This window comes from Dasypus novemcinctus, chromosome 21 (genome assembly GCF_030445035.2).
Source record: "Dasypus novemcinctus isolate mDasNov1 chromosome 21, mDasNov1.1.hap2, whole genome shotgun sequence".
In the NCBI taxonomy this organism is placed as follows: domain Eukaryota; kingdom Metazoa; phylum Chordata; class Mammalia; order Cingulata; family Dasypodidae; genus Dasypus; species Dasypus novemcinctus.
This window is the reverse complement of record NC_080693.1, coordinates 12,958,171-12,984,707: the sequence shown is the minus strand read 5'-3', so window position 1 is coordinate 12,984,707 and position 26,537 is coordinate 12,958,171. Positions and strand designations below refer to the sequence as shown.

Below are 26,537 nucleotides of genomic sequence, written 5' to 3'. Positions count from 1 at the left end.
TATTTTTGGCCTCTCCTGTTACATTGATCTTTTTCTCTATCTCTGCGCCAATAATACACTATTTCAATTATTATGGCTTTATAATAAGTGCCGGTCAAAGCAGTGTAAATTCTCCAGCTTTGTTCCTCCCCAGCCGTGCGCGGAACCCAAACGACAGCCTGCCGAGTTTCCTTCCGGATGCACTTGAGCAGAAGGATCCTGCCGCTGCCTCCTTGAGGGACGCCGGCCTAACGCGCATGCGCATCGCGGAGGCGGAAGTCCGCCCCTTCCGAGGCGGGAGGATGACGGTGGCTGACTGTGGTCGCTCCGGCAACCAGGTAAGGTGCCGCCGAGGAGAAACCCCTGGTGAAGGGAGTGGGGGCTGGCTCGAGCTGAGGCGCGCGGCGGGTGTCCCGACTCGCGCGAATTCTTGGCTGAGTGAAGGGAGAGAGCCGGGCGCGGAGGCCGAGGGAAGGCGGGGTCCTTCGGCCGGACCCCGGGCGGCCTCAGCTCTCCTCCCGGGACGGCGGCCGAGGGCTCTCTGAGGGGGGACGCAGCTCAGGCGGTCGAATGAGAGCCCTGGTTCGGTCGTTCTGTCGCCAGGGAGCCGGCGCCCGTCGCCGATGTCTCAAGTCCCGGTTTCTGGGGCTGGAGATGGGGCTGGCGATACCGTGGGCGCGGCCCACGCCTCGCAGAGGGCGGTGTGGGAAAGGGCACGGCGTGCCGAGGCCGCCTCGCTGGGTGTTCGTCCCCCAGTCCTGCAGCGCGTGCACAGGGCGTGATCAAGGGATCGAGCGCTGGACGCCGCTGGCGCGCAAGCCTGGTGGTATACACAGCTAGGGTTAGCAAGAAAGATCCCCACTTTCCAGAAGGGCAGGGAGCGGTCCTGATCTTTTTTTTTTTTTTTTTAGCACCCACGGGAATGAGTGTTTTAGATATCTTACTTTCTCTTCAGTTCCTTGTTCTGCCCTTTCCGACTCTTCGTGCCAATGTTTTAAACTCTTAGCCGCTGTCCCTTTGGGCATACACCTTGGTGTGAGTCGCAAGTGAAATTGGACTTGGAAGGTAGTCAGCCAGTGCCTGAAATCAATACCTGATACCCATATACAGTAATTCTCTTTTCAGTTCCCAGACCTTTGGTAGAGGGATTTGAAAATTGAGAAATTACTTTTGGAGAAGCTTCTGAGCTTTCATACTCACATATATTTAGTGAACATAATTGCTTCTCTTAGTGGAAATGCCAGGAAGCGTTTTTCACTTGTCCCAGCCTGCATAGCGGTGGTGAGGCGGTGGACTTTGATGGGAGTCATTTTCTAGAGAAGTGGCAGATGGAAAAAGGGATCTTTAGCTTCGTGATATGGAGTTAGGATTAGCGAAAAAGATGCAAGTTTTCAGGACAGGGACGGGAACTGTTTTTTGAGCACCCTCGGGAATGGATGTTTCAGATATCTCTTTTATCCCTCACTGCAGCAGAGTAAAGTGGGTGGTATCGTATCACTATATCTTTTCAGAAGAGGTTACCAACTTTGGAATTTCAAACAGCAAATAAATTGAGGAGGCAGGCTTTTACACCCAAATATAAACCTATGTTAATTCTAGTACAGGGGCTGCCTTTGAGGAGGTCCTTGTTAAAGAAAATATATTTAAAAGGTCATATGGAGCCTTGCCTTAATATAATTAGTTTATCAACCTGTCAAGGGCCTCCAACTGTTTTCTGAGGTAGTATGATATTTTAAAAAAATTTCTCCTGTGGCTTATGATGGGAGGGAGCAGAGATGGGAGATGGTGTAAGGTCATACCTGGGCTTTAGTGAGAGGTGACCGTAAGACTGACAGTGCTTTTTTGTTGGGGTCCCCCAGGATGGTATTTGCTGGCCCCCAGAAGTAATGTGGTGCGGCTTCCAGAATTAACAATCTGCCGAAGCATATGTAATCCTACTAGGGCTTGCTTTAAAGAAAGATGTTATAAAAATGGATATACAAATGTTGGGTTTTGCTGCCTTGGTCTTTTGTAGGAAACAGAGGACCACTCAACTCGTTAAATAGTAATTTTTTCCCTTTGCATATTTGGAGCTTCTTTGGGCATACATATTTTATTTCAGTGCATTGGCTAATGGGGCGGGGTGGGGATTATTTTATTATAGAAAACACAGACTCTGAAAAACATTTATACCACTGGAAAGGAACTTTGTTATAATTTTGTTTTAGGTTGTTGATCAGGGATCTGACAAATACTAAAACAGTAGTTACTGTGTACTAATGCATGGCATGCACTGTGTCATTTATCCAGGAGGGAAGTACTCTTTTAGTTCATTTTCACAGATGAAGAAATTGCAGCCCAGAGAGGTTAAACTCTGTGTCCAAAGTTTGGAAATCTAAGTGAGGAACAAAACAAAGCTAAAGGGACTGATTTGGGGAATGTAGAATACACCAGGAAGGGGAGCTTGAAATTAGGGCGCTGAAGGATAACCAGAGTGAAGGGTGCCTTTTATCAGTGAGGCGTGGAGGTTCCTACTGGGAGAGAAGGACACTTATAGACATACCACAGGGATATTGCAGGTGTGGTTCCTAACCATCACAATAAAATGAATATTTCAATAAAGCAAGTTGCATGAGTTTTTTGGTTTCCCAGTACATATTACAGTTATGTTTACACTCTAGTCAAAGTGTGCAATAACATTTTGTCTAAAAAATATATACACACTTTAATTTAAAATATTGCTAAAAGTGGTATCCATCATCTGAGCCTTCAACAAGTTATAGTATTTTTGCTGGTAGAGGTTCTTGCCTCAGTGTTGATAGCTGCTGGCTGTTGAGGATTGGGGTGGCTGTGGCAATTTCTTAAAATAAGATAACAGTGAAGTTTGCTGCATCAATTGACTCTTCAATTCATGAAAGATTTCTCTGTAGCACTTGATGCTATTTAATAGCATTTTTCCCACAGTAGTTCTTTCAAAATTGTGATTCAAATCAATCCTCTTAAACCCTGCTACTGCTTTATCAACTAAGTTTGTCATTTGCTAAATCCTTTGTTGTTACTTCAACAATGTTCACAGCATCTTCACCAGGAGTAGATTCCATCTCAAGGAACTGCTTTCCTCACCCTAAGAAGCAACTCCTTATCCATTCAGGTTTCATCATGGGATTGCAGCAATTCAAACACATCTTCATTCTCCATTTCTAATTCTAGTTCTTTGGCTATTTCCACCACATCAGCAGTACTTCCTCCACTAAAGTTGTAAAACCCTCAAGTCATTCATGATGGTTGGATTAACTCCTGTTAATGTTGAATTTTGATCTCTCTCCATGAATCATGAATGTTCTTATGGCACCTAGAATGGTGAATCCTTCCCAGAAGGTTTTCTTTTTTCTTTTTTTTTCTTTTTTTTTAAGGTTTATTTATTTGTTTAATTCCTCCCCCCTCCCCGGTTGTCTGTTCTCTGTGTCTATTTGCTGCGTCTTGTTTCTTTGTCCGCTTCTGTTGTCGTCAGCGGCAGGGAAGTGTGGGCGGCGCCATTCCTGGGCAGGCTGCACTTTCTTTCGCGCTGGGCGGCTCTCCTTACAGGTGCACTCCTTGCGCGGGGGGCTCCCCTACGCGGGGGACACCCCTGCGTGGTGCGGCACTCCTTGCGCGCATCAGCACTGGGCTTGGGCCAGCTCCACACGTGTCAAGGAGGCCCGGGGTTTGAACCGCGGCCCTCCCGTGTGGTAGGCGGACGCCCTAGCCACTGGGCCAAGTCTGTTTCCCCTCCCAGAAGGTTTTCAATTGACTTTGCCCAGATCCATCAAAGCAATCACTGTCTATGTCGGTTACAGCTTTATGAAATGGTTGTGGTTTTTTTTTTAAACTTTATATATATATTTTTCTTTATTAGAGAAGTTGTGGGTTTACAGAACAATCATGCACAAAATACAGGATTTTTATACACCACTCTATTTTAACACCTTGCATTAGTGTGGAGCGTTTGTTACAATTAATGATAGTACATTTTTATAATTATGCTCTTAATTACTCTTAACTTAGGGCTCACTGTATAGTGTAGTTCCATGGATTTCTTGTAAAATTTTTATTGTTACCATATATACAATCTAACATTTTGCCTTTTAGTTACACTCAGATATATATTCTAAGACATTATGTATTGAGAAAAGGTTCAGTCCAGCAAGAAGGCATAATTATTACAAACATACATATCTAATAACAGAGTCCCAAAATATATTAAGCAGGCAGCGGCCTTGGCACCGTGGTTAGGGCATCTGTCTACCACATGGGAGGTCCGCGGTTCAAACCCCGGGCCTCCTCGACCCGTGTGGAGCTGGCCCAGGCGCGGTGCTGGTGCACGCAGGGAGTGCCCTGCCACGCAGGGGTGTCCCCCTTGTAGGGGAACCTCATGTGTGGGGCGTGCGCCCCGTAAGGAGAGCTGCCCAGCGCGAAAGAAAGTGCAGCCTGCCCAGGAATGGTGCCACACACAGGAGAGCTGACACAACAAGATGGTGCAACAAAAAGAGACGCAGATTCCTGTGCCGCTGACAACAACAGAAGTGGACAAAGAAGACGCAGCAAAAATGGACACAAAAAACAGACAACTGGGGTGGGGGAGGAGGGGAAGGGGAGAGAAATAAATAAATAAATCTTTCAAAATATATATATATATTAAGCAAAATTTGACAGAACTGAAGAGAGAAATAGGGAGTGTATAATTGTTGAAGAATTCAGTACACCACTTTCAACAATTAATAGAACATCTAAACACAAGATCAGTAAGGAAATATAGGACTTGAACAACACTATAAACCAATTAGACCTAACAGGCATATGTAGAACACTTCACCCAGCCACAGCAGAATGCATATTCTTCTCAAGCACACATGGATCATTCTCCAGGAGAGACCATATGATAAGCTACAATCACTTCTTAATAAATTTTAAAAATTGAAATAATATCTTCTCTAGCTACAATGTAATGGAACCCAAAATCAATACAGAAGGAAAACTGGAAGTTTTACAAATATGTGGGAATTAAACAATACACTCTTAAACAACCAATAGGTCAAAGAAAAATGATGAGGGGAATTAAAAAAATTAGAAATGAACAAAAATGAAAATACAACTTATCAAAACTTATGGGATGAAGCAAAAGCAGTGCTTAAAGGGAAGTTTGTAGCTGAAAACACCAACATTAAAAAAAAAAGAAAAGGGACTTCCAGGAAGATGGCACACTAGAAAGACATCGAACTCTCTTCTCTTTCAGAAAAATAGCTAGAGTTCTGGCTGAAACGGCCTGGAAAAAGATACAGGGTTTAGGACATCAGGCAAAGGCTGGATGCTATCCAGAAGATAAAGGGACAAAGGAGGGGAATTGCGATAGCAAAACTGTGAGTTGAAATCAGCAGCTGCTGCTGCCAGCACCCTGCCCCTCACTAAAGACACTAGAACTCTCAGGCCTCTGAGCCAGCTGCAGACAGAGGGGACTCCAGGGACCCACCACCCCAGGAAAGCGGGGAGACAGGACACAGCCTAGGACTGGCTCGGTTTTTTTTTTTCTACGATCTCTTTATTTTTTTAAAATGAGAGTTATATTCAAAAAATGTAAGAGGTTCCCATATATCCCCACCCCGCTCACCCCACTCCTCCCACATCAGCAACCTCCTTCATCATCGTGGCACACTCCCTGCCTTTGGTGAATACATTTTGGAACACTGCTGCACCACATGGATAATGGTTTACCTTGTAGTTTACACTCTCCCCCAGTCCACTCAGTGGGTTATGGCAGAATATATAATCCTGACTCAACTTTTGATCCACAAATTTGATCTGCTATGTCCACAAGCCCTTCCAGGCTGGTGGGACCACGCCATTGTCTGTCTTGGGAGCCGGCAAGGGTCTGAAGTGATCCTTCCCTCCCAATCTTCTTTACTAACCAGGACTAATTGTTGAGGATGCAGAGCAGAGTGGAATTATTTCCTACCTGTGAAAAGGCAGGGAGTTGTCAGAGAAGGCTAGAGAACTGTCAGTGAGAAAGTTTGAATTACAAGGCCCTTCGCCTCCAGGCGGGAAGCTCTATCAGTTAGGTCTGGTCTGTGTTGCAAGAAATACCCTCCAACCAGGCATTGAACAGAGAGGTCTGCCAAGGAGCGCCAGCTGCTGGCAGACCAAGGAAGTGCATATGAGAAAACTGAAAATAAATGATAGGTTTTTTCTGGCATTTATAGTCTCCCTCCCCAAGGACTAGGAAGCAGTTCTGCATTCCTGGGTCCAGAGCCAAGTTTCGAGCAAAAAACAGGGATAGTCTTAAGGATCTAGGTCAAACCAAGAATCAGAGAGCAGCAGTAACATGGCCTCCTGCCACTAAGTCCCTATGAAAGAGAAAAAAATTGAGCCTCTGAGTAAACTACCATCCTAATCAGATGCCTAGATATCAGCAAAAAATTATGAACCAACCAAGAAAATGGAAGACATGGCCCAAAAAAAGGAACATATCAAAATCCCAGAGGAGACACATGATTTGAGAAAATTAACAAGATGCACACAAATTTTCAAAATCAAATTAATGAATTGAAAGACGATATAGGGAGCGGATGTGGCTCAAGCAGTTGAGCGCTTGCCTCCCACATGGGAGATCCCGGGTTCAGTTCCTGATTCCTCCTGAAAAAACCACCACAGGGGAAGCCAATGTGGTGTAGTAGTTGAGCACCAGCTTCCCAGGTGTGAGGTCCTGGGTTCAATCCCTGGTCCCTGGCACCTCAAAAAAAAAAATTTAAAGGGAAGTGGATGTGGCTCAAACACAGTCTACCTGCCATATGGGAGGTCCCAGGTTCAGTTCCTGGTTCCTCCTAAAGAAGATGAGCAAGACAGCAAGCTGTTGTGGTGGGCTGGTATGGTGCGCTGACACAACAAGATGGACACAATGAGGAGACACAAGGAAACACAATGAGAGACACAGTAACCAGGGAGCAGAGGTGGCTGAAGTGATTGGGCACCTCCCTCCCACATCAGAGGTCCTGGATCAGTTTCTGGTCCCTCCTGAAAAGAAGACAAGCAGACACAGAGAGCAGACAGCACAAACAATGAGGGGTGGCAGAAAAATAAATAATTGAAATAAATCTTTAAAAAAAAAGAAAGACAATATGGCTAAAGAGATAAGCGACATCAAGAAGACACTGAAAAAGCACAAAGAAGAGCCTGTAAATCCTGAATAGAAGAGTACCAGCTCATGGGAATGAAAGACACAACACGTGAGATCAGAAACACACTAGAAGCATACAACAGCAGACTCGAAATGATAGAAGAATTAGTGATGCCAAAGACAGAACAGCTGAAATTGAAGAGGGAAAAGAACAGAGAAGGGGAAGATGGAAAAAATTGAGCCAGGGGCTCAGGGAGTCGAATGACAAAACAAAACACAAAAACATACATGTCATTGGAGTTCCAGAAGAAGAGAAGGGAAAAGGGACAGAAAGAGTACTTGAGGAAACAATAGCTGAAAATTTCTCAACTCTCACAAAAGAAATGAACTTATGTATCCAAGAAGCACCCCGTACCCAATCAGAACAAATCCAAATAGACCCACTCCAATACACGTACCACTCAAAATGTCAAATGTCAAAGATAAGGAGAAAATTCTGAGCACAGAAAGTATACAAGAGATGCCCAGTAAGATTCGGCACAGACTTCTCATCAGAAACCATGGAGGCAAGAAGACAATGGCATGACATACCTGGGGCACTGAAAGAGAAAAACTGCTGGCCAAGAATTCTCCATCCAGCAAAAATGTCCCTCGAACATGAAGATTAACATAAAACATTCACAAACAAACAGAAACTAAGAGAGTCACTAAAAAAGAATCCTCTTTTGCAGAAAATATCAAAAGAAGCCCCTGAGCCTGAAAGATAGGAGAGAGAGGTCTGAAAGAGAGTACAGAAGAAAGAATAGCAGAAAAAAAACCCAGAGAGAGTAAAAAGACAGATGAAGATATGATATGACATAGAAAAACCAAAGAATAAAATGGTGGGGAAGTGGACTTGGCCCAGTGGTTAGGGTGTCCATCTACCACATGGGAGGTCCGCAGTTCAAACCCCCGGCCTCCTTGACCCGTGTGGAGCTGGCCCACGCACAGTGCTGATGCGTGCAAGGAGTGCCCTGCCACGCAGGGGTGTCCCTGCTTAGGGGAGCCCCACGCGCAAGGAGTGCACCCCGTAAGGAGAGCCACCCAGCGCGAAAGAAAGTGCAACCTGCCCAGGAATGGTGCTGCACTCACGGAGAGCTGACACAGCAAGATGATGCAACAAAAAGAAACACAGATTCCCATGCCACTGACAACAACAGAAGTAGACAAAGAAGAAGACTCAGCTGATGGACACAGAGAACAGACAACTGGGGGCGGGGGGATGGGAGAGAAATAAATAAATAAATCTTAAAAAAAAAAAAAGTAAAATGGTGGAGATAAATAATGCCTTTACAGTAATATCACCAAATGTGAATGGACCAAACTCACCTCTCAAAAGACACAGGCTGACAGAATGGACCAAAAAACCATAAGCTGTCCACATGCTGCCTATGAGATATTCACCCCAGACCCAGGGACACACACCAATCAAAAGTGGAAGGTTGGAAAAAGACACCCCATGCAAACAGTAACCAATAAAGAACAGGGGTAGTGTAGTAGTCAGCCAGAGGGGTGAAGCAAAGCACCAGGAATCTGTTGGCTTTCACAAAGGGCTCATATCCGGGGCAGAAGTCCACAGCCACAAGGCCCCAAAGAGTCCAACTCAAGGTACCATAAGAGGTACTTTCTCACTCAAAGTCTACTGCCACATGATGACACAAGACGGCAGACAAAGCCTGAGAGGGCTCAGCTCCCCCTTTCCCAAGGCCCCATGGGTCCAGCCCCTCCCCCCGCCCCTGATCCCAGCTGCCGGCTGGCACAAGGCCTGCCTCTCTTCCCAGGGCCCATCTCCCCCTGGGCTGTCTCAGCCACTCCGCTCCCCCCAGCTTCAAACCATCAGGCTCATCTTTCTTCCTGGGGCTCCAGCATCAAAACCAAGTTCTCTCCTCTGCCTCTCTCTGTATTCTCCTGTGTATCCTCTCTCTGTATATCTGCCACTGTGTGTTCTTGATTGAGCATCCATATGAAATGTTTTTTTAACTAAAAAGACTTGAAAGTCAAAATGATTCATGATCCATGAGCTGCAGAATGGATATTGTGTTAGCAGGCATGAAAATAACGTTAATCTCATTGCATATTTCCATCAGAGCTCTTAGGAGACCAAGTGCATTGTCAATGAGCAGTCATATTTTGAAAGGAATCTTTTTTTTTCTGAGTAGTAGGTCTCAATAGTGGGCTTAAAATATTCAGGGTACCATCTTGTAAACAGATTTGCTGTCAGTGAGGCTTTGCTGTTCCACTTATAGAGCACTGGCAGAGTAGAGTTAGCATAATTCTTGAGGGCCCTAGGATTTTCAGGATGATAAATGAACATTGGCTTCAACTTTTAAAGTGACCAGCTGCATTAGCCCTCAGCAAGGGAGTCAGCCTGTTCTTTGAAGCTTTGAAGCCACACATTGACTTCTCTCTAGCTGTGAAAGTCCAATAGAAGGCTGTTTTCCATCGATACTGAAAATTTGTTGTTTAGTGCAGCCACCTTCACGTATTAGCTTAGCTAGGTCTTCTGGATAACTTGCTGCAGCTGCTTCACCTGCTGCTTTTATGTTACAGAGAAGACTTCATAAACCTCCCCAACCAAATTCTGCTAGCTTCAAACTTTTCTTGTGCAGCTTCCTCACCTCTCTCAGCCTTCACAGAATTGAAGAGACTTACCCCTTTCTGGATTAGGCTTTGGCTTAAGGGAATGTTGTGGCTGATTTGGTCTTCTACCCAGACCACTAAAACGTCCCTCCATGTCAGCAATAAGGCTATTTGGCTTTCTTATCATTCGTGTGTTCACTGGAGTAGCACTGTTAATTTCCTTCGAGAACATTTCCTTTGCATTCACAACTTGGCTGTTTGGCACAAAAAGCCTGGCTTTTGACCTGTCTTCAGTTTTTCACATGCCTTCCTCACTAAGTGTTATCATTTCTAGCTTTCCATTTAAAGTGAGAGACTTGCAGCTCTTCCTTTCACTTGAACATTTAGAGGCCATCGTTGGATTAGTAATTGGCCTAATTTCAATGATGTATCTCAGGGGATAGGGAGGCTGGAGGAGAGGGAGAGAAATGGGGCAGCAGCTGGTCGGGGCGCAGTCAGAACACACACCTTTTATCAGTTAATTCACTGCCTTATAATGGAGTGGTTCATGGTGCCCCAAAACATTTACAATGGTGGGAAACGGACTTTGGCCCAGTGGTTAGGGCGTCCGTCTACCATATGGGAGGTCCGCGGTTCAAACCCCAAGCCTCCTTGACCCGTGTGGAGCTGGCCATGCGCAGTGCTGATGCGCGCAAGGAGTGCCGTGCCACGCAAGGGTGTCCCCCGCGTGGGGGAGCCCCACGCGCAAGGAGTGCGCCCGTGAGGAAAGCCGCCCAGCGTGAAAAGAAAGTGCAGCCTGCCCAGGAATGGCGCCGCCCACACTTCCCGTGCCGCTGACGACAACAGAAGCGGACAAAGAAACAAAAGCAGACAAAGAAACAAGACGCAACAAATAGACACCAAGAACAGACAACCAGGGGAGGGGGGAAATTAAATAAAAAATAAATAAATCTTTAAAAAAAAAAAAACAAAACATTTACAATGGTAACATCAAAGATCACTGATCACAGAACACCGTAACAGATATAATAATAATGAAAAAGTTTGAAATATTGCAAGAATTACTATCTTAGTTTGCCAAAGGCTGCCAATGCAGTATACCAGAAATATGTTAGCTTTTATAGAGAATTTATTAAGGAAAAAGTTTGTAGTTCTGAAGCTGTGAAAATGTCTAAGTCTGATACGCTTTCTCACTAAAGGTCAGCTGCTGGCAGATCTTGGAATCCTGTCATGTGGAGGCAAGATGGTGGGTCTGCTGATCTCACGCTGCTTTCTTCTCGAGCTCAGCTGTGAGCAATCAGGCATTGCTCCCTGGGCCTCAGCTCCTTGAGCTCTCAGGGCTTCTTTGTCTTTCTGCAACTGTAGGTGACCCTGGAGTCCTGTCTCACTAGGCAGAGTTAAAATGGCAGCGCTCCCTTTCTCTTTGTCTCTTCTTTCTCTCTGTGTGTTCTCAGTTTATATGAAACTCAGCAAGAACGTGGAGATATAACCTGGGTCAAGGCTCACTGACATAGTTCAATCAAAAGCCCTTAAAGTGATCTAATCAAAGGCCTCTTAATATAATGCAGTCAAAGGACCCCACTTGTTCAGCATAGTTTCTGGGATTCACAAAATTCAAATTGTCACAATTACCAAAATGTGACACAGAGACAGGAAGTGAGCACATCCTACTGGGTAAATGGTGCTGACAGATTTGTTTGATGCAGGATTGCCACAAACCTTCAATTTGTAAAAAATGCAGTATTTGCAAAGAGCAGTAAAGTAAAGCGCAATAAAATGAGGTATGTCTGTATCTTAAAGGGAAGAGCCTGTGTCTTGTTTGAATGTCCTGGGCCAATAGCTGGCTGAGATGTGTAGATTTTGAAGCCTGGGTCAGACTGAGATCTTGTAGATTTTGTAGCCTAGATTTGGAACTCCACTGCCCTGAAGTAATGGATTCCTTATGTGCTTTGCTTTGAGAGAACCTGATACTGCACGCATACTGCACGCAAGAGTGCAGACTGGAGATAGTAGTGTATTGATTACATTCAAAAGGATTCTTGGCTTTGTAAACAGATGTGCTTCAGAGTTCTTTTAGCTAATGTTAATCTTTGTTTTATTCAGATTTGCACCAGTGTTTGCATAAAGGGAGCTATGTTTGGGCCCTAGTCAAGGGGTATGGAATGTGCCCTCCCTACCATATATGCTCCTCTTTTTCTCCATTCTTTAATAATAATAATAATCATAGCTAATCTTTATTGAGTGTTTGCTATGTGCCAGGCATTGTGCTAAGCACTTTCCTAGATTTTTCATTCCTTAAAATAACCCTGTTAAGTAGGAACTATTAATTTTCATTTATAGAGGAAGAAATGGGCTGTAGTATGTAATAAAAAAACTTGGCTGGTCTTTGTCCCCAGTTGCAGGGGAAACCTCTGAATGTTTAGAATTTCCTGTGACAAAACTGTCTTTTGTTCTTCATAGGACCATACCTGATAGTGACAGGGCAGAGCTAACCACACCTGTAGTCTTAGGATGGGGGCTGCCCAGACCAGAAGGACCAACCATGTAATTTGGGGGTTGGGGCTTTGAGCTTTGTCCTATCCACCCACCTCCCTGGGAGGAGGGGGGCTGCAGATTGAGTTGAACCAATCAATTCCATTAATCACTCCTATGTACTGGAACACCACGTAAACTAGGGACACACGAAGCTCTGGTGGGCTTTCACGATTGAGAAAATACTTTGCTGATGTGCCAGCTAAGTGATGCCTTCTGACTCCATGTGGGGAGGATACATAAGCTTGTGTGTGAGACCTTCCCAGATCTCACCTCTTCTTTTGGCTGCTTCTTATTTGTAACCTTTTACTATAATGAAACTATAATCACAAGTATAGTGCTTTCATTGAGTTCTGTGAATCGTTCTAGTAATTCATCAAACTGAGGGGGTGGTAGGACCCTCTGGATTTGCAGGCACTTGGTCAGAAGTGTGGGTGGCCTGGGCCCCAGAACCTGAAGGGCATTCTTGTAGAGGGCTGCCCTTACCCCGTGGAGGCTGGCTTAACACCTGATTATTTACAATCAGAATTGAATTGGATTGAGTTACTATAGTAACTCTGGTAAAAATTTTGCCAAAAACTATACATGGGCTCAACAATGACAAGAACTTTGTCCAAAGGAATATAGCTAATAAGGGCAGAGCCAGTTCCATTCACTCCAACACCCCATGCTTATCTGCGTATATCATTCATTCATTCATTAAAACAGATACATAACACCTACTCTATACCAGCAGTGTAATAGGTGCTGGGGAGATGATGAAAACTGAAACATAACAGAGCCCCTGCCCTCAAATTGCTTACAAGTCTTATAAGTGAAATAGACAAATAATGAATTAACTCCAAAAATATTTATTGGAGGACAGGGTAGAGGGTGCTTTGAGAATTTATAATGGGGTCAGTTGGGAACAGGGAGTGGGGAAACTTGGAGAAGGATTTCCTGAGGAAATGAAGTTTAGCTGAGACCTAAAGGACTGAGCTGAAGTTAAACTGGGCAAAGAGAAGGGAGAAGAGAGGAGAATGGCATGTGTAAACCTTGAGACTGGGAGCAGCTTGTGTCTTGTAGTTACTGAAAGAAGGCCTTCTCAGAGCATACAGTTAATTCCACAAACCTTATCTAGTTTGCAGGTCTCTCTTGGAGCCAGTCTCCTATCTTTAAACATGTGGTTAGACCTCTGAAGGCCCACAGTATAGGACTGGGGATGAGAAAAGGGATAGATACCTAAATGTGAGAGACTTAATCAGTGTTCGTTAATTTGTACTGCAAAGCTAAATAGACATTGTCTTAGTTTCCAGGCTGCTATGACAAATACTACACAATAGATTGGCTTAAACAACAGGAATTTACTGTCTTGCTTCCTCCCAGAGTTGGTAGTGTTATGGCTGGCAATCCTTGGGGTTCCTTGACTCTCCTGTCACACAGCAATGTCCTCTCCTTTCTCTTCTGGGTTCCATTGACTTCAGCTTTTGGCTTTAAGGCCTTCGATTCTAAGATTAAGACCCATCCTGATTCAGATGGCCATATTTTAGATGTTAACCAAAAATAACATCTTCAAAAGGTCGGTCCTGTTTACAGTGGCTTCACCCTACAGGAATGGATCAAGATTAAGAATATGTTTTTTTGTTTTGTTTATCTGCGGTATATAACAAGTCTGCCAAAGACATGGAGTGCCAACACTGTATGTCACTGTAATTGTCTCTGGTTTATAAACTGGTTCAACAAACATTTTTAGCCCTACTCTGGTCTAAGCCCTATGCTAGGCACCTAGAATGCAAACATACATACATACTCTTCCTCTGCCATTCATTATTGGAAGGCATTATTTGCCTTCTACTTGAGATGCTACAGTTGTTTTATCAGCATTATTCTTCAACATATCTTTAGGTAGCATCTATTATGTGCTAGGTACTGTGCTAGAGATATAGGGGTGAGTAAATAGACATGGCCTCTGTCCTCATGGAGCTTACGTGTGTACAGTTAGAAGTTGTGATAAGACTGAAAGGAAAGCACAAGGAGTTGTTTCATGTAATGAGATCACTCTAATCTGGGAAGACTGTCCCAAGGATGTAGTATTTAATCTGAAATCTGAACAGTGAGTACAAGTTAATAAGGTGAAGACTTAGTGTTCCAGATACTAGGAAAAGCATGTGCATAAATCCTGAAGCCAGAGGGAGACCGGCCATGGGAATTGAAAGGAAGCCAGTTGCGGCCGTAGGACAGAGGGAGGGAGAGAGCTAGTAGATGTGGTTGGAGGGGTAGGCAGGGGTCAGACATGTAGGTCTTGTGGCCCTCCGTGAGGATTCAGGGCTTTATCCTAAGAACTGTGGGAAGCCATTGAAGAGTTTCAGACGGGAGTAACGCGATTGGTTGGTCTAAGTTTATGAAAGGTCGCTCTGGCTCTTCAGTGGAAGGAAAAGGCCGTGGGTTTGAGGACTTTTTAGGGGAAGAGCTCAGCAAGGGTAGGTAATAGGTTAGGTATGGAATAAGAAGGGAGAGGGAGGTATCAAGGCCAATTTTCAGTTTTCTGACTTGTGTCTATGATAGGAAACCCTGGAGGAAGACCATGAACTCAGTTTTCAATAAGATGTGTTTGAAATAAACAAACAAAAGGAGACATCACAAAGGCAATTACACATGAGGATCTAGCAGTCAGATGACAGGCATGGGCTGTTAAGTCTTAAAAAGCTCTTGTCAAAGAGGTATATCATTATTTATTCCTGGATTGAAGGGGCCATCAAGGTGGGGCAAGTGGGAGTAAGGTAAACAAGCACAGGGTATGGAATGTTCTCCAAATTTATGTTGGAAAGTTTTAAAAATAAAATACCCTGACAACCTAGAAATCCTTTTCATACATCTAGATAAGAAAGAAAGTAGTTCTGTTCTTGAATACGCATTAAACCATATTATAATGCATCACAGGGAATCTGTGAGCAGTTATAGTCCTTTATGCATGTATTCTCAAGATGAAGGGATTTAAAAAGCACAAACAAATTAAAAAAAAAACAAAAAAAAAGATGAATGGTAATTTGTCCTAATTTAAGAAGACGTGGCAGTACCATTGGCTGTACATATTTTCATACTTTGTCCTAAATTCACTGGATAATTGGGGTAATCATCTGTGCTAATTAATTAGCTCTATTTAAAGGAAAATTAAAACTTCTGATATCTCCATGACAAGCAGGTCATGGCTAAACTCTCCTGGTGACTGGGAGATGGGGCGCTGTCTTCCTTGATGATTACATTTAAAAGAGATAGCTCCTAGGCCCTTAATTAAGCAAAACACTCCTGGGCTGTAATGCTAGCAAGAAGTTTATTTGGCTTTTAAAAAGATTTACATACTTATCAAAAGGACTGAGGAAGGATTTACAAATACTAGTGGTTTTTGTTTTTTTTTTTTTTTTTTAATATTCAGAGGGAAGGAAGTAGGTGGGGGTGGGATCTTTTTCTCTTGGCAATGGGGAAAATTCAGCATTGAACTGGAGCATTTGCAGTATGGGGATTATTCTGGAGACTTTTTTCTTTTTAAATTTTTGTTGTGGCAGCATATAAACAATACAATTTCCCATTTTAACCACGGTCTGATGTGTACAATTCAGTGATATCAATCACATTCACTATTTTGTCTTACCATTACCACTATCCATTTCTAAAACCTTTTCATTAGCCCAAACAAAAACTAGACCCATTTAGCAGTAACCCTCACCCCCACATCTCATACCCTGTAATCTACTTTCTCTTTGATTTTGCTAATATTTTAGGCATTTCATATAAGTGAAATCATGCAGTGTTTGTCTTTTGTGTCTGGGCTTATTTCAGTCAACACGATGTATTCAGGGTTCATCCATGTTGTAACAAGTATCAGACCTCAGATCCTTTTTATGGCTATATATAGTGTTGCATTGTATGGATATGCACGTTTTGTTTATCCGTTCAACTGTTAATGTTCTCTGAGATTGTTTCTGCCTTTTGGCTATTGAAAATAATGTTGCTATGAACATTTGTATACAACTGTCCATTGAGTCCCTGATTTCTTCGGGGTATATGCTAGAAGTGGGAATACCAAGTCATATGGTAAGTCTGTGTCCAACTTTCTGAGGAACTGCCAAACCGCTTTCCACAGCAGCTACACCATTTTACATTCCTACCTGCAATGTACACAGACTCCTATTTCTTGGTATCTTGCCAGCACGCATTTTCCACTTCAAAAATAATAGTCTTCCTAGACCTTTCACTAGTGGCAGAGAAGGTTTTAAGGTAAGTTATATACAGTTGTACGTGGTTAGGGTGCCCTCAAGTGGTCACATGTAGCCCATAAATTCTTGCACATTGATTGACGTAAGATTCTGCTGGTTTTCACCTCACCTGTCCAGGGCTTGTCTTGGCCTCCTTAATGTCATTCCCCCTCCCACCCAGGTACACAGGTACCTTTCCTTGGTAGCCAGTATTATGATTTTAATATAGAGGAGAACTCTGGATTAATTAATTCTGGATGCTCATAAAAATAGAGACAAAACTTGAAATTGAATGTCATGTAAATTTAGCTCATCAAAGTAAGGAAATTCAACAAATTCCTCTGGATTCTACCTTACTTCTCCCACCATCTTCTAAAAAGTTATCAGTAAACTAAGACTTCTCCCTGTACACTAAACTGCTGTGTACAGGGAGAAAGCTGCTAATGGCCCTGAGTCAATTGAACACTGCTTACTAGTAATTTGAAACTTGCTTGCTGTAGTTAGCTCTTTTTTTTTTTTTTTTTTTTTTAATTAAGTTAGGTCATGTTTATACTGGGACCTGTAAGTTTTTTCCAGGTTTATGTGAGTAGCACTTAGTGGTTGTTAAATCAGAAACTATCTTAGGAAACTACTGTTGCATCAGAATTCTCTATGAATATGGCTCTGTAATCCAGAATGACTTAAAATGTTAGATAAATTGAATCGTGGAAATGGTGCTGAGTTTCTGTTTAAGCAATTATGTTCATTTACTGCATAGAAGCAATTTGGGTGATTGGAACTGAGTTTAGTGATCTATTCATCTCCTAGACAGTTTTAGAAACCTACCTGTTTAAGGCTCCAATTTAAAGGATTTAAAAAAATGTCTTTACATCGCCCCCTGTGCATAGGCTTTCGTGTCTCAAAACCTGGATTCAGATCTCTCTTCTATTATTTACTAGCTATGTGACCGCAGGCGCGTTTCTCATCTAGCAAATGGAAATAACTGTCAGACCTACCTCAAAGGTTTGTTATGAGGATGAGATGAGATCATGGGATAAAATGTGTAGCCCCATGTCTGGCACATTACACACACTGGAAGAATGTTTGTAATTGTTGTTACTCATATTTTTCTTTCAACAATAGCCATATATGGTAACAGGCTAAAAATTACTTTTTTTTAGTATGATTTTGACATCTGTATAATGTTAATGTTTCACTCAGTTAAAATTGTCATTTATGTTAGAAACAAGCAAGGAATCGGCAAAAAGATTAATTATGTTGGGACTAAAAATATCCTGGTTTGAGGAGCTGGTGTTTCAAAGGAATGAAGGATTGTGACATTAGACCTTGGAGCATTTTGTAATGTCTCAGAAGCATCTGAAAGGAACACAGTGCCTCTTTTTCCTTTCAGCTGCCAGTCTTTACAAAGGGTGAGCTTTCTTCTCATGTCTTAACCCAGAAATTTACCGATTATGACAGCCAGTGTGGTTCTCACACACCTCTGTGTGCACCCCCCAAAGGCCCAATCCAGAAGCTCACATGAAAGAGGGGAGTTCTTGCTGGCCATGGACTCTTGGGGATAGCAGCTGGGGCTCTGAGATCCCAATTCTTGAAAACTTAGAGATAGGAGACAGTGAGAGAGCCTAAGTTGAAGGAGTTCGGTTTGCTCATCTCAGGTGTGTTTTTCATTTGTTCATTCAGCAAACATTCATTAAACATCCACCTTATAGGAAACATGAAGATGAATTGAGTGGCTTATCTTCACTCACCAGACGGAGACTGTGTATGGACAGATAAAGTGCAACCAAGTGTGCTGGAAGGGCTATCAGGAGACACCAGACAGCTCTGAGCTTTCTCTGATCTCGTTTTACACTTTAAGGTTGAAAAACACTCACACGAAATAGGGATGCAGTAGCAGAGGGTGTTTCTAGTAGCCTTTGGATAAGTAATTCTAACAGATCCCACTTACTATGTACAACACTTCACAGTATCTGAGACTGCCACCTCTTTATCTCATATCTCCTAAATGTCTTAAGCCTGTAGAACAAGGATTATTTCCCCATTTAGTAGGTGAGAAAACTGGGGCCCAGTGTTGAATAGGAAGTAAATGGTGGCAACATTCTAATCAGTTGCTCCACCATGTCATGATGCACATTTCGTGCGTAGTGCTAGACTGCCTCATCTGAAGGAACCTGGATTTACTGGTTCTGATACAAGAGGTGAGCATTTGCATTGTAGAAAGATTCTCCAGTTTACTCAGTAGGTGCCTCTAGCACAGGTAGGTGTTCCCAACTTGGGGTGTACAGATGGGCTTCGGGGGTTTGTGGATCTCTGGAAGTTTGTTTCCACAATTTTGTATATACTTGCATTTTATCAGAGACATAACAGTAATCAAGTTTTCAAAGGAATCTATATTGAGAAGAGGTAGAGAATCTCATCTCTTTAGTGGATTAAAAAAATTTTTTAAAGCATTTTATAAATTTTTGAATTATGGTACTTAAAGCAATATTTCTTAGATAGAACTTTCCAAAATATTTGTTTACAAAATCCCCACAAAACATTCAAGTGCAACTTTACAGGAAAATGCCTCTTACATTTTCTTAGTATGTTGTATGTGGTATAATCTCTTCTTTTGTACTGTGTGTAATTAATGGAAAGGAATGAAAAAGAGAAGTGGCCACCCATTAGTGCTGGGCACCGCAAGGAAGATCCACCTTCTCTGTTTCTTCTCTTCACTCTTTTTCACACTACTTACCATTCCTCTAGATAGATAATCCAGCATATGGTGCTAATCACTAAATTTATCTAGGCCCTTGCAAAGCCTCCTTTAATCCTTTCTGTAACCCTGTGAGGCAGAAATTAGACATATATATATATATTTTTTAGAAGACATATTTTAGAGATGAGGAAACGAATAAATATTTGAAATTATCATTCAGACCTTTTATTTACATCTCAATAAGAAAAAGATAGCTGACAACTTGATCTTAGGCAAAAAATAAGACAGACTTAAATTTAAAGAGAAATTATTTAATGGAAAAATTCTATAAGAAACAGCATTTAGTTCTGTACTGTCAGAACGAAGGTGTGGTTGGACAAATTTAGCAACTGACACCAGACTAAGAATACTGGATAAAGTGAGGAGATGTGAATTCTTACAAGAAGAAGAAAGTTTTGCTTTTCTTGTTTTCATGATTTTGAAATTAAGGATATAGCCTGCCTCTGCCCCCCCACATTGTTGACTTAACTTGGCGTAGATAGCATTCTAAAGGCATCTCTTCTTGAAAGTCCCTAACTGACGTGTAGTAATTGTTGATGAGACATTCAGGTAGTATTATTTGTGAGCTGTAACATGTTGTTAGGATTGTGTCTGTTATCATCAGTATTTTAATTTCTAGCAGCAAAAATTTTTTGATTAAAAAGTGCTTGGGAGGAGGCCAGACTTCTGGTATGGCAGGGCAAGAAGGTAGGCAAATTTTTTCTCGAACACCAAGTATAAAACAGAACAAAATTGTCAAAAAACAACCATTTCAGGGGTCTGGGAATTGACCAAAGACATACAACAAATCAAGAAGACTTACCTTACAAGAAATGCTAAAGGAAATCCTGCAGGCGGAAAGGAAATGACTCTAGGCAGAATCTTGAATCCACAGGAAGAAATAAAAAGCACTAGGAATGGCAAGTATGTGGGTAACTATAAAAGACTATACTATGCTTTTCTTTTTTCTTCCCTGGACTTCTTTAAAAGGCATATGATTATATTAAAGTTATAATTATACCGTAGAAAAAGGTGTTCCTAAACTTAATCCACTCCCGTGGGTGTGATGAACCCAGTGTAAGTAGGCCCTTTTGATTAAGTTACTTCAGTTAAGGTGTGGTCCACTCAAACAGGATGCATCTTAATCCTATTACTGGAGTCCTTTATAAGTGAAATGAAATTCAGACAGACCCAGAAAGAAAAGGCCACAGAGCAAGCAGCCAGAAGCTGAACATCAGTTGCACCTGGAAGAGAAGGGAGAGGCCAGGAGACGCCACCATGTGCCTTGCTGTGTGACAGAAAAGCCAAGGACCGAGGATCCCCAGCAGCCAGCCCTCGAGTGCCAGGGTCTTTGAGAAGAAAGCATTGCGTTGATGACATCTTGATTTGAACTTTTCCCCAGTTTCAAATTGTGAGCAAATAAATTCCCATTGTTTAATGTGATTCATTTCATGGTATTTTCTTGAGCAGCCCAGGAAACTAAAACAATAGCACTGTTGAATTTATAACAAATTTAGATGTAATGTATATCACAATGAACTTACAAAGAAGGGAGGGGAAGTAGATGGAGTTGTACTGGAACCATATTTTATATTTGAATGGAATACAGTTAGTATTAATCTGAATAGATTGGGATAAATCAGTCTATCTACAATGGATATTGTAATCACTAGAGAAACCATGAAGAAAAGAACTCAAAAATAAAGGAAAACAAAAGAGGAAAAGATATACTAAAATTAATGATTTAACATAAAACAATAAAGGAGAAACATAGGAACAAAAAAGATGTGAGACAAATAGAAAACAAATATCTAAATGACAGACATAAATTCTGCCTTATTAATGATGACATTAAGTGTAATGGCCTAAACACTCCAACCAAAAAGCAGAGATTGTCAGACCGGACAGAACTTCATAATACAACTCTATGCTTTCTACAAGAGGCACATTTTATATTCATAGACACAAATCAATTAAAGTCAGAGGATGATAAAGATATTCCATGCAAAAGAATCAGAGGATAGCTGTTGTTTCTATTAATATCAGACAAAATAGAATTTAAGGAAAGAAATATTACTGGAAATAAAGTGGAATATTTAGAAATAATCAAAGGGATGGGAAGCAGACTTGGCCCAATGGATAGGGCGTCTGCCTACCACACAGGAGGTCCGTGGTTCAAACCCCGGGCCTCCTTGACCCATGTGGAGCTGGCCCATGCGCAGTGCTGATGCGCGCAAGGTGTGCCGTGCCACGCAGGAGTGTCCTCCACGTAAGGGAGCCCCACGTGCAAGGAGTGCACCCCATAAGGAGAGCAGCCCAGTGCGAAAGAAAGTGCAGTCTGCCCAGGAATGGTGCCACACACATGGAGAGCTGACACAATAAGATGACACAACAAAAAGAGACACAGATTCCCATGCCACTGACAACAACAGAAGCAGACAAAGAAGATGCAGCAAATAGACACAGAGAACAGACAACCGGGGTAGGGGGAAGAGGAGATAGATAGATAGATAGATAGATAGATAGATAGATAGATAGATAGATAGATAGATAGATAGATAGAGATTTTTTTAAAAAATCAATAACAGAAATTTAAGAAATACCAAATATTTGAAAATTAACATAACAGCTAAATAACCATGCACCAAAAAAATTACTATGGAAATTTGAAAATATTTTTAACCAAATGAAGAAGGAAACACAACATATGAAAAACAGTGGGATGCAGCTAAAACTGCGCTTTAAGGGAAATTTATGACTTCAAGCACCTTTATTTAAAGAAAAGAAAGGTCTCAAATCAATAATATAAGTTTGTACATTAAGAAACTAGAGGGAAGCAGATTTGGCTCAACTGATAGAGCATCCGCCTACCACATGGGAGGTCCAGGGTTCAAACCCGGGACTCCTGACCCATGTGTTGAGTTGACCCATGCGCAGAGCTGAAGTGTGTAGGGTGAAGGAGTGCCGTGTCATGCAGGGGTGTCCCCCCGCATAGGGAGCACCACGTGCAAGGAGTGCATCCCATAAGGAGAACCACCCTGTGCGAAAAAAAGTGCAGCCTGCCCAGGAGTGACACGGCACACATGGGGAGCTGATGCAGCAAGGTAATGCAACAAAAAGAGACATATTCCCAGTGCTGCTGACAAGAATACAAGCGGACACAGAAGAACACACAGTGAATAGAAACAGAGAGCAGACATGGGGCAGGGGAAGGGGAGAGAAAGAAAATAAAAATAATAAATAAATAAAAGAAACTAGATAAAGAAGAGAAAATTAAACCTAAAGCTAGCAGAAGGAAGGTAATAATAAAGATCAATGAAACATTGCATCCAGTATCCATGTGGAATCTAAGCCTCCTCTTGACATAGATGTGCAATGGACACAACGAATCCAAGGTCCACAGAGAAAATGTGGCATTGGTGTGGGAAAAGTGGCCATGGTGGCTGATGGGTGCGGGGAATGGGAGGAAGAGATGAGATGTAGAGGCGTTTTTGGGACTTGGAGTTGTCCTGGGTGGTGCTTCAGGGACAATTATTGGACATTGTAGATCCTCCCAGGGCCCACTGGATGGAACGTGGGAGAGTATGGGCTATGATGTGGACCATTGACCATGAGGTGCAGCGATGCCCAGAGATATACTTACCAAATGCAATGGATATGTCATGATGATGGGAGAGAGTGTTGCTGGGGGGGGGGGGGAGTGGTGGGGTGGGGGTGGTGGGGTTGAATGGGACCTCATATTTTTTGAATGTAATATTTTTACAAAATGAATTTTAAAAAGTAAAAGATAAAAAAAAAAAAAGATCAATGAAACAGAGAACAAAAATAGAGAAAATCATTGAACCCAAAAGTTTGGCCTTTGAAAAGATCAGCAAAACTGACAAACCTCTAACAAGATTAGCCAAGTGAAAAGAAGAAGACACAAATTACCAAAATCAGTATGAAAGAGGATACTGCCAACCCTATAGAAATTAGATATAAAGGAATACTGTGAAATTTATGCCAGCAGATTAGATAAATGAGATAAAATGGAGAAATTCTGAGAAAAACACAAAATACTGAAGCTGAGTCAAAAAGAAATAGAATGTATGAAAATATATAACAGATAGATTGAATTAGTAATTAATCTATCCACAAAGAAAAGATCAGCCTCTGATGTCTTCACTAGTGAAGTTTATTAAATGCATGAAAAAGAAATAATATAGATCCTTCACAAACTCTTTCAGAAAATAGACAACTATAAATTTCTGGAAGAAAACATAAGAGAAAATCCTCATGAACTTGGGTTAGGCAAAGAAATCTTAGATATGACCTTAAAAACGTGACCCATAAAAGAAAAAAAATCGATCAATTGAATGTCGTCAAAATTTAAAATGTTTGTCCTTTAAAAGATACCTGTTACAAAAATGAAAAAATAAGCCACAGAATGTGAAAAACTACTTGCAAATCATATATCTGCTGAGGGACTTATAGCTGAATAAATAAAGAACCCTTACAGCTCAACAGTAAAAAGCTAAATAAACCCAATTTTAAAATGGGCAAAGTATTTGAACAGGTATTTCTCCAGAGAAGATACGCAAATGGCCAATAAGCACACGAAAAGATGGTCGACATCATTAGCCATAGGGAAATGTAAACCGAAACCCAGTGAGATAGCACTTCAGACCCGCTAGGATGGCTGTCATGCAGTAGCCACACAGGTAAACTGTTGGTGTGATGTAGAGAAATGGGGACCTTTGTGCATTACTGGTAGGAATGTAAAATGCTGTAGCTGCTGTGGAGGACAGTTAGGTGGTTAAACAGAATTACCATATTACCGAGCAGTTTCACTCCTACACACATACCCCCAAAATTGAAAACAGGGACTCAGTTACTTGTACACCAGTGTTTATAGTAGCACTATTCACAGTGACTAAAAGGAGGGAAACAGCTCAAATGTCCATCAATAGAAGAATGCATAAACAAATGTGGTATATCCATACAGTGGAATATTATTTGACCCTGGAAAGGAATGAAGTTCTGATACGTTACTACATGGATGAACCTTGAAGACATCACATTGACTGAAATAAGCCCAGACTTATAAGGACAAATGTTGTATGAAATATCTGTAATAGGTAGACCTGAAGACACAGAAAACAGAAGTTATCAGGGGCTGTAGGTGAGGGAGAATGTGGAGTTATTGCTTAATGGGTCCAGAGTTTCTGTTTGGGGTGATGAAAAAGTTTTGAAAATGGATGGTGGAGATAGTTGTACAACATTGTGAATATAAATAATGTCAACGAATTGCACACATAAAAAATGGTTAAAATGGAGAATTGTATTTAATATATAATTTACACACATACCCCCCAAATAAGTTAAACATACAGTTTCCCTATGACACAGGAATTCCTCTCTGTGGTTGATTGGATTGTGTACCCCAGTTTGGACACATTCTTGGTCTTGGCCCTCATTCTGGACTCTAGATCCATTGTAAATAATATTTCTTCAAGATATTACTTTTGTTAGGGTGTGGCCAAACTGAGTCATGGTGGGGCTTTAATGCGGGTCCAGTGAACGTCAACTGGAGTGAGAAACCATGGGAAGCAGCAAGGAGCTGATGTCAGTGGACCCCAGGAGGGAAAGGAAAGATCCACCAGGTGACTTAGCATGTGACTTAAAAGCCAAGGAACCCCAAAGATGGCCAGCCAGTCAACAGTACTGATCCTGGGAGGAATCTGTGTTGCCTCTGAAACCAGGAGCTAGTAAGTTCCTATTGTTGAGCCAACCCATTGTATAGTATTTATTAATGATCGGGAACCTAAAGCACGTGCCTAGGGATGTACCAAGAGAAAGGAAAACGTAAATCCATGCAAAATTTGTGCCCAGATGTTAATAGTAGCATGATTCAAAATAACCAAAAAGTGGAAACAGCCCCAATGTCCATTCGTGTGTTACACATTGATCTGTTATTTGCCGTTTATTATTGTGGGTTTTTTTTTAAGAGTTTAAAAATATATATATTTAAAGATGATACTTAGTCTTCTCTGAAAGTCATTCAGTTAAGGTTACTGATTGGGAAAAAATCACCTGGACACGATGAACAATTAGGACAGAGACAACAGAAGCTGCTGGAACCCCATCCACCCCCCAGGCCAGCGCACCCTCGCAGCTTCTTCATGATCCCAAATACACACCCAGGGGTGTTAGAGAATCACTGGGACAGGTCAGCCGTGGGCACGAAGGGCCCTGAGGTCAGGAACTAGAAATATCCAGCTCGTCCTCCTTGGTTTTGTTGGTCTGGTAGGTGGACCAGGTCAGAGGCTGGTTTTCCTGCGGGAGGCTCTGGAAGACTCGCAGGTGTATGTACTCTTCCCCACCGATGTGCACCTTCATGAAGTGGTTTGTCCCAGCCACCACCTGGGACCTGAACTCCACAGCCTTAAAAACAGGAAACTTCCTGTTTTCTTTCTCTTCAGCTGGTGCTTGACCTGGTCAGCGACCTGCTGCGTCTCAGCGGTGGCCGGCCGCGCGGGCGAGGGCCCCCTGCACATCATCGTGGCGGCTCGGAGGTTGGGCGGCGGCGGTAGGGTTCAGGGCGCGGGGACTCAGCGCCACTCGGGGCTATTATTGTGTTTTTAGAGTATTTGTTTTTTACATGTTTTGGATACTAGACCTCTATCAGATTTGTAATTTATAAATATTTTCTCCCATTCCGAGTTTCTTTTCACTCTCTTCATAGGATCCTTTGAAACACAAATGTTTTTAATTTTCATCAAGTTCAGTTTTCCTCTTTTGTCTTTGATTACTTGTGCTTTAAACATCATGCTTAAGAAACCGTCACCTGGGAAGCAGACGTAGCTCAACTGATAGAGCATCCAGGGTCGGTCCCCAGGGCTTCCTGACCCGAGTGGTAAGCTGGCCATGCAGTGCTGCCGCGTGCAAAGAGTGCTGTGCCGTACAGGGGAGCCCCATGCGCAAGGAGTTCACCCACAAGGAGAGCCACCCTGTGTGAAAAAAGTGCAGGCTGCCCAGGAGTGCTGCACACACGGAGAGCTGACACAGCAAGATGACGCAACAAAAAGAGATGCAGTGTCGCAGTTTTGCCTGATAATGCAAGCGGACGCAGAAGAACACAATGAATGGATACAGAGAGCAGACAATGGGGGAAGGGGAGAGAAATAAATAAAATAAATCTTTAAAAAAAAAAAAAAGGAAACCATCACCTGATCCAAGATTATGAAGATTTATACCTATGTTTTTCTTATAAGAGTTTTATAGTTTTAACTCTTACTTTTAGGTCCATTTTGAGTTCATTTTTATATATGGT

The 26,537-nt window shown here is 42.2% G+C and overlaps 1 protein-coding gene across 1 annotated transcript in view; it reads left to right on the top strand.

Annotated features, from left to right (window-relative positions):
- Positions 1-224: 224 nt before the first annotated feature.
- Positions 225-26,537, top strand: part of DHRS7B (dehydrogenase/reductase 7B) — a 65,952-nt gene continuing 39,639 nt past the window's right edge. Inside the window, exon 1 of the mRNA XM_004449694.5 lies at positions 225-317. The gene's annotated coding sequence lies outside the window, so the exon portion shown is untranslated. The remainder of the gene's footprint in view (positions 318-26,537) is intronic.